Here is an 8,869-nt window from a genome sequence, read left to right as displayed (position 1 = left end):
GAAAATCTGTGAAAAAGGCCATTATCTGATCCCCACAGCAATTTGGACATGGGCCTTACTAAACTTTAAAAAAAAGTTTTATAGGCCACACCCAAGCCCATCAAGAGAAGTTTTGGACTAAGCTTTTGCCCTTCCTTAATCAACTCCAAGTGGGCCTTGTGATTTCGGAACATCACTATTTGTCAAAAACTTGTGCGTATTTTCCACGTAAAAAAAACTGTATATAATTGCTGTGTGAACCCAAAAAGGTTTGAAAGATAGAAGTTTAAAAACTACAGAGGTGCGTGCATCATGATTCATGAGTATATGAAAAGGTTGCTTTAATAATGGCGAAGAGTGTAAAGGAAACACTTGTCTTTCGGTGCTGAGGTCCAATGGGTATTTTCCCTGCTTTGAATCATTTGATGCAAAGTTGAGGAACTATGCTTGTTTTCTTCGCATCCTTCTACCCCACAACTACGTGTAATTACTTTCATCGATCGAAGCACTCAAAAAGCAGGGAATATAGTCCATCCCACTGTCACAGATTGTCCATTAATATGCCTTTCCCAAATTATGATCTTGATGTATCTTTGCACGTTTCCACGTTGCAGGGGTGTTCGTTTCTTAGTATCCAAGCATTCAAAAAGCAGTCTTATCATCCAAGCATTCAAAAAGCAGAGTCTTATCTTTTGGCAAACCTGCTAGTCCATCCCTTATCACACAGATCACAGATCATTCTGGTCTTACTCTTACCCTCCAGTTCTCAGTTCTCACAAAAATTAGCATTCATTCAATTCTCACTAATTTAGGAAATGGCGGAAGGAGCTCTTTTCAACGTTGCTAAGGGAATCTTCGGGAAAGCGGGCGACGTAGCAGTCCAAGAGATTGCGCTCATCTGGGGTGTCAAAGACGAGATCAAAAAACTCAAGGAGACAGTTTCCACAATCAGTGCTGTGCTTTTGGATGCAGAGGCGAAGAAACACAACAATGAAGTCAAACTGTGGCTGCAAAGGCTTAAGGACGCCATGTTTTTTGCGGATGACTTGCTGGATGAAATCTCCACTGAGGCTTTGCAACGGGAAGTGATGACCCGGGACAAGAAGGCCAAAGAGGTACGCATCTTCTTTTCCAAATCTAATCAGCTTGCATATGGTCTTAGAATGGGTCATAAGGTTAAAGCCATGAGGGAGAGGCTTGTTGATATTGCAGCTGATAGGAAGTTTCATTTAGATGAGCGTTCTGAGGAGGAACAAGTCAGGTATAAGGCAAGAAGGCAGACTCATTCTCTTCTACCTGCTGAAGATGTTATCGGGAGGGAGGATGATAAGAAGGCTATTATTGAATCTCTGTTGGATTATGCCAATACTAAAGAGAATGTTTCGGTCCTTCCGATAGTCGGTATTGGAGGACTAGGAAAGACGGCAGTCGCTAAACTCGTCTTCAATGATGAACAAATCACAAACCATTTTGAACTAAAATTGTGGGTGTGTGTGTCGGACAACTTTGATGTGAAAATAATTGTTGAGAAAATCTTGGAGTGTGTAAAAAATGAGAAAGCAAAAGAACTTGAAATGAACACATTAGTCAATGATCTACAAAAACAAATTAATGGAAAAAGATGCTCGTGTTAGATGATGTGTGGAATGAGGATCGGGAAAAATGGTTTAGCTTGAAAGCTATTTTGAAGGGTGGTGCAAGAGGCAGTGGAATATTATTGACTACACGCATTAAAATAGTGGCAGAGATTACACAAACTATGCAACCGCACTTGTTGAAGGGTTTAGATGAAACACAATCTTGGTCTCTATTTAAGAAGATGGCGTTTGTTGGGGGCGAAGAGCCAAAGAGTGCAAGTTTTGTAAATATTGGGAAGGAGATTTTAAAGAAGTGTGGAGGAGTTCCGCTTGCTATAAGAACAATAGGAGGTCTGTTGTCTTTAAAAAAATCAGAAAAAGAGTGGCAGTCATTCAAAAACAATGAACTTTTGAATATATCACAAAATGACAATGATATTTTACCAATATTAAAGTTGAGTTATGATCATCTCCCATCATATTTGAAGCAATGCTTTGCTTTTTGTAGTATATTTCCAAAAGATTATGAGATTGAAAAGTCGAGTTTGATTTATATGTGGATGGCGCAAGGATTCATCAATTTGTATAATGAAAATAAATGTCTAGAAGATGTTGGTGATGAGTATTTTATGGATTTGCTTTGGAGATCGTTCTTTCAAGAAGTTAAAGAAGATGAACTTGGCAATATTTCAAAATTCAAAATACATGATCTCATGCATGATATAGCAATACAAGTAATGGGTTCAGGGAGCACCACCATTTATTCAAAAGAGAAAGACATTAACGAGAAAACTCGTCATGTGTCATTTGGGCATACATTATACTCATCATCGGAAATTCCAATCTCATTATATAAAGCAAGAAGGATAAGAACATTTCTTTTGCCATGTCAACCTGGATATAATTCCATAAAATCAAATGATTCAACTTTTAGTGAAATTATTGCAAGTTTTAAGTTCATAAACTTGCTGGATTTGCATAACATGGGGATTAAAACAATTCCATGTTCTATAAAAAATTTGAAGCATTTAAGATATCTTGATCTTTCTATGAATGAAGACATTAAGATGCTTCCTAATTCTATTGTCAAGTTGTACAATTTGCAAACACTTAAACTCTTTGGGTGTGGAAGCCTTAAAGAATTGCCAAAAGATATTAACAAATTAATCAACCTCAGGTTTCTTGAGATTGATGGGTGTTGGGGTTTGACTCATATGCCAAATGGACTAGGTCAATTGACTAATCTACAAACATTGTCAAGATTTGTGATGAGTAAGGGTAGTATTGATTCAGTGAATAGAAATAGCGGTGGATTGAAGGAACTTGCCAAGCTAAATGAGCTAAGAGATAGTCTGTCAATTGAAAATCTCAGACACGGAAAAGATGCCGCATTAGAATATAAGGATGCAAATTTGAAAGAGAAACAACGTCTTGATAGGTTGGACTTAAATTGGGTATACGAAGCCATTGATGAGACAGGGGTTGGTTACAATGACATGTCATTGGAAGCCTTGCAACCGCATATAAATCTCAAAGGACTGAGGTTAGAGCGGTATGGGGGAGTGATATTTCCACATTGGCTTGTGTCGCTCACAAATCTTGTCCAATTAAAATTAGATTCATGTAAAAAATGCCAATATCTTCCACCGTTGGACCAATTTCCTTCTCTCAAAATTATCTATTTGATCAGATTGGATTCTTTAGAGCATATATCAGATCTAGAGAGAGATAACGATGATTCTTTATTCTACCCATCTCTGAAGGGACTTCTAATTGACGGTTGCCCTAATTTAAAGGGATGGTGGCGGGGAAGGAGGGATTCTCTTCCTTCATTTCCTCGTCTTTCCTACTTACAAATTAGTAATTGCCCTCAGCTGACTTCCTTTCCTTTGTTTCCATATCTCGAAAGTTTGAGCCTAATTAATTGTAGCTTGAACTTGAAGCAGTCATTGGAGAGGATGATGATAAACAACAAGACTTCAGGGAATCTACTGTCAATCGCTTCTTGTTCTTCTTCTTCTTCTTCTTCTACAATTGTAGCCCCTCTCTCCAAATTAAGTTACATGTGTATAGGGGAAATGGAAGAAGCTTTGCCAGAGGAGTGCCTACAAAATCTTATTTCTCTCCGTACTCTACATATACACAAATGTCCTCTTCCTCAAGGCACGCGATATCTTACGGCACTTCAAGAGCTGCTTGTTCAGTACTTTGAGGAGGTTGATTTCTCCAATGATTGGGATGAGATGGAATGGCAAGGACTTAGGACCCTTCTCTCTTTGCAATTCCTTGATCTTCCGAAGTTGGTCTCTCTCCCGATGGGACTTCAATATGTCAGCTCTCTACAAAATCTCCAAATTTATTTATGTGGTAGTTTGATAGCTATACCGGAGTGGATCTGCAAACTTATATCTCTTCAATCACTAGAAATTTGGCATTGCCCTAAATTGGAATCATTGCCAGAAGGATTCGGTGCCCTTACCTCTTTGCAAACACTAGACATTAGAGGATGTCCCATCTTACTGAAAAGATGCAAGAAGCAAATCGGGGAAGATTGGCATAAAATTTCTCACATTCCCAATTTGAAAGGAGCTCTGTCTCAGCAAGAAGAAGAGCCAGGTATATAAAAGTCTACCATTTTACTCCCAACCTTCAAAAAAAAAAAAAAAAAATCCAAAAGCCCAATTCTTCTTCTCCATTGTTCTCTCTCAACGGCTGTATTTCTTGGTGATTAAATTTCAGATGAAGAAGAACCAAATGAAGAAGCAAAGGAACCTGCTCGTCAGAATTGGGAGTTAATTAAAGCTTTTGGGTGCTGCAATTGTTCAACTCAGCAACTCCCTCACTGGTACTATCTCCATTCTTTTGTTTATCTGCTAATAATTTTCTTATAGATTAATTTCTTAGATTTTATTAAATTCCATCTTTGGATTTTCAACCGGGTTGATGTGGTGATGTATTTGATTTCCCATTGTGTAACAAAGTCAAAATTGGCAAAAGGTAATATTACTAGGAGAATTGAATCAGATAACCATGCCGTAGGAATCAGCTCATTGTACAGGTATACTATTGCTTCAGTTCCATTTTATATAAAGCTTCCAATTTGCTGTTCTACAAATTATATCATGTATCACAATTTGTTATCTAAGTTAAATCACCATCGGATCATGCTTTATAATAAAGTATAATTTTCAAGCATCATGGTTTTATTTTGAAAAATTGCTTGATATTTAGAAGGAAAATGTTACTATATGTTACCAAAGCAACGAACTATCTAAATTTTCTCACTTTGTTGATTTTAATATTGTTAGTCGGTTTGAGCTATAAAAAAATGAAAAAAAGTAAAAGAAATCTTCCACTGACCTGTTTTATAAAACCAAATTTACTTTATAGAGATTGGGGGCCTATTAATTATTGTTGTTGTGATTAGAGAAATATTGCAATCAAGATGGTTCCTTTTTTTAAGCTATTTTTTCTACGGATAGTGACAGTAGAACTTGTTGCGAGCACTTAGGCTTTTATCATGCGCTTTAGGCTTTCTCAAGTGAATCATCAATGGAGGTAATGTATTCCCTGCTCTTAAGGATAGCTTAATTTCATCTTTGGATTAATTTCTTAAGGTTGCTTTGCATACCATGGAGTTATTTTAGAGATATGGCACCTGTGAAATATCACATAAATCTAGGAATTTTTGTCTAGTGCTCTGTCCGATAGGTTCCAGCTTGCTGGTGTACTAGTATTGCTGTTTTAAAGTGTCATTTTTTTGTTGTCCTGAGTTGTAACTGTGTTAGTGCTCTGTCTTGTCCTGAGTTGTAACTGTCTTAGTGCTCCGTATGCTGGTACAGACTTGCTGTTCTATTTGTGCTTCTGGTTTTCAGCTTGGTTTCAATGAAATTTCTGCCTGATTATCCAAAAATAAAATAAAATCTAGCACCTTCTATTCTCAAGAACAGCAGTTCCTAACTTGTTTAACGGCTTTTAAATTGAATACTAGACAACAATAGCTATCAAACAGAGTAGAACAAATGATTTTATATCCAATTATTTTAGTTCCAAAGTAAAATTATAAGGTCTTTACACACAAATAGCATCCTTTTTCTTGAAAGGAAAGCACAGACGCGGCGCCAGAGGTGCCGCACCCGCGTCGGACGCGGCGACGCGCGTCAGACACCGCTGACCACGTGTCCGTGCCGCGTCGGGCCGCGTCCTACCACGTGGCGAAGCCGACTCGCGCCGACGCGGCTCAACTCGGGCCGTTTCGGTCGAAACTGCCGATATGGCCGGTTCAAGCCGAAACTCATCTCTCTTCTCTGTTCTCTCCCTCTCTGCGAGTCTGCGGTGTGCTCGGCTTCAGGTGTGCTCTCTCTTCTCTGTGCGATTCAACCGACGAACTCATGGCCATGGCAGAGGCGGCTGCTTCTTCTTCTTCTTCTTTTCCTTTCTTCGTTTTTTTCCTTGCCTTGTTTTATGTTTTCTTTTTGTCTTGTGAACCTAGCACGTGACTGGGTGTAAAAGCTTTATTTCTATGGCCCACACGTAATATATGAATAATAAAACTATTTTAATATTTAAATTGAGCCTGCATTTTTAATAGTAATTTTTTTAAAGAATATTTTAATAGTAAAATTATTTTAACAGTATTATTATAATTATTGGATAGATATTTAGGCTTGAAATTGATAAATTAACTGAAATTAGCATTCAATTTTGTGGAATGTTTTAGTTTCAATTTTTTGGGTTGTATTTAATTTATGAACATCATATTTTAGTTATTATCTAATGACTGGGTGTAAAAGCTTTATTTCTATGGCCCACACGTAATATATGAATAATAAAACTATTTTAATATTTAAATTGAGCCTGCATTTTTAATAGTAATTTTTTTAAAGAATATTTTAATAGTAAAATTATTTTAACAGTATTATTATAATTATTGGATAGATATTTAGGCTTGAAATTGATAAATTAACTGAAATTAGCATTCAATTTTGTGGAATGTTTTAGTTTCAATTTTTTGGGTTGTATTTAATTTATGAACATCATATTTTAGTTATTATCTACTATTGCTTTTAAATTTGGTATATGTTTATATAATGCGAAAAAGTATGCTTAGCAATATATTAAAAATATAAATAAAAATATTTTTAATAATTTTTTAATCGCCAAGTCCCGCCGCACCTGCACCTATTTTTTTTAAAAATAGCCGAGTCTCGCACCCGCACCCGCACCCGCACCCGAGTCTCGAAACGCACCTGTGCTTCATAGACTTGACAGTTTATTTGGCTTATATATGTATTGGCACAGTTGGGTTGGCTTTTTTTTTTTTTTTTTAACGAAACCATGAGGAGGGCAGGTGACACGCTTGAGGACTGAGATGTGTGGATGCCTGTGCTACACTTATAGTTATAGGCATGCATAGCAATTAGTTAGACATAGTTGAATTTCCTGAACAATGATTATGAATAAAGATTTAAGCAATTAATAATAAAAAATATATATACATGTGACTTAATCAAAAGAAAAAATAATAATGTTTTTTATTTTTACTCAGCAACAATAATGAGTTTTTTTTTTTTTTTTTTTGGTTATAAAGGCATTGAATGCCATTTTAATAAATAATTAAAATGAAACGTTAACGGATGCCCTAAATGTATTTGTTAATAAATTATTTTTAAAAAGTTTTTATGAAAAATAAAAGAACAATTAATGTTTTGATAGTTTTTTTTTTTTATCTCTAGTAAGAGTGGTGTGAAAATTTTTCTAAAATGATTTATAAATAATTACCCTGAACATGACCCATAATTAAAATGCAATGTATCAAGAAATCAATCTAAGAGACTGGATTAGACTGATTTTCAAGGCTAAATGATAGTCCTAAATTATTAGTTTATTACTATGCCATAACAATTGGTAACTGGTAACAACTACTAACAATTCTTTTTATTTTTTATTTTTGGAAAATCTTAAATACCAAACAAGTGCATATTCGTATGACAAGTCGTATTGGCTAAGTGTTGTAAAGATTATTTCAAGTAGTAGACACGTGTATATATTTGATTCGATATTAGATATAGTTAGTCTGTTATCCACATATAGGCTCTGTTTTTCCCGCCATGCTCTGTTCCTCAAAAGGCAAAGAAGACTGGGCTAGACTTTTTTTTTTTTTTTTTTTTTTAATTTTTTTTTTATGAGAGAGACTGGGCTAGACTTTGAAGGCAAAATGTTAGACCTACATTATTATTCACTTGGATCTGCCCCCGAAATCTCTGCTACTTTCCCATGCGTGAGCATGATTGTTCTAAGAAAATTGGCTTTAGCTTCGTAAATGCAAAAATGGAAGCTGTATGGGTCCAAACGGTTTTCTTTTGTTGCAAAAGGGCTCAACATTCAACAGTCAACACTCTCACATGGTGCCTCCTCATTTTCCGATGCATGATAACGGTAACATTCTAAGAAATATTGTAATGTTAAACTAACATAATTAACATTGTTTGTAACTCTTTTAATTACTACAAATATTGCACCCCCACAGGTTCACTCTGTTTTACAAGCTGATTTAGTAGGCGTTCATTAATAAAGATCCATTGTTTTCCCCTCAAAAAATAAATAAATAAAAGAAATATTGCACCCCAACCTACTTGATTTTCAAGTAGGATTATAAATGAACCAAACCATTCATAAATAGCTTGGACTTGACTCAATAAAAAGCTCATTTATGTTTGTTTGTTTATTAAATAATCAAGTTTGTGCCCACATTTTTTTTTGCTTGTTTAATAAATAAGCTAAGTCTAAGTAGGAAAAAAAAAAAAGGATCTTCATGAACAAACTCATGAACATTGGTGCTCAACACAAAACAAGTTGACCCTAAACTCGTTTATAGGCTTGGTAATAAGCTTGATATAAGTTTGACAATTAAATACATATCTTACTAAGGTTTTAAGTAATTAGGTTTAGTAATTGCTTGTCCAAACAAATAAGCTTTATATAGGCTTGATAATATATTTGTGTAGGATTTTAAGCTCAAAAACTTGATATAAGCTCGAGTTTAAGCTTGAGCTCAACTTTACTAATGAGTCAAGCCAAGTTCAAGCTTTTAGACTTTTTAACAAGCTTAACTTCAAACATTTATTATAGGATTGGTTCAAACTCGAGCTAAGTTTAAACATTTTACATTCGTTATCGAGCCAAACTTAAACATTTTATATTTGTAATTCATTGTCAAGCCCCAAATTTGAACACTTACTACTTGACAAAGGTCAACTTATTTACGGTCTATTTTCAAATTTACGTTAAAAAAAAAAAAAAAAAAAAAAAAA

At 35.2% G+C, this 8,869-nt stretch overlaps 1 pseudogene; it reads left to right on the top strand.

Moving 5' to 3' along the window:
- The first annotated feature begins 393 nt into the window (after window positions 1-393).
- LOC112037831 (disease resistance protein RGA2-like) overlaps window positions 394-8,869 on the top strand; it is a 23,032-nt pseudogene continuing 14,556 nt past the window's right edge.

This window comes from Quercus suber, unplaced genomic scaffold (genome assembly GCF_002906115.3).
Source record: "Quercus suber isolate HL8 unplaced genomic scaffold, Cork oak 2.0 scaffold_23, whole genome shotgun sequence".
Taxonomy (NCBI): domain Eukaryota; kingdom Viridiplantae; phylum Streptophyta; class Magnoliopsida; order Fagales; family Fagaceae; genus Quercus; species Quercus suber.
Note: the sequence above shows the minus strand (reverse complement) of the source record. Positions and strands in the feature narration are given on the sequence as shown.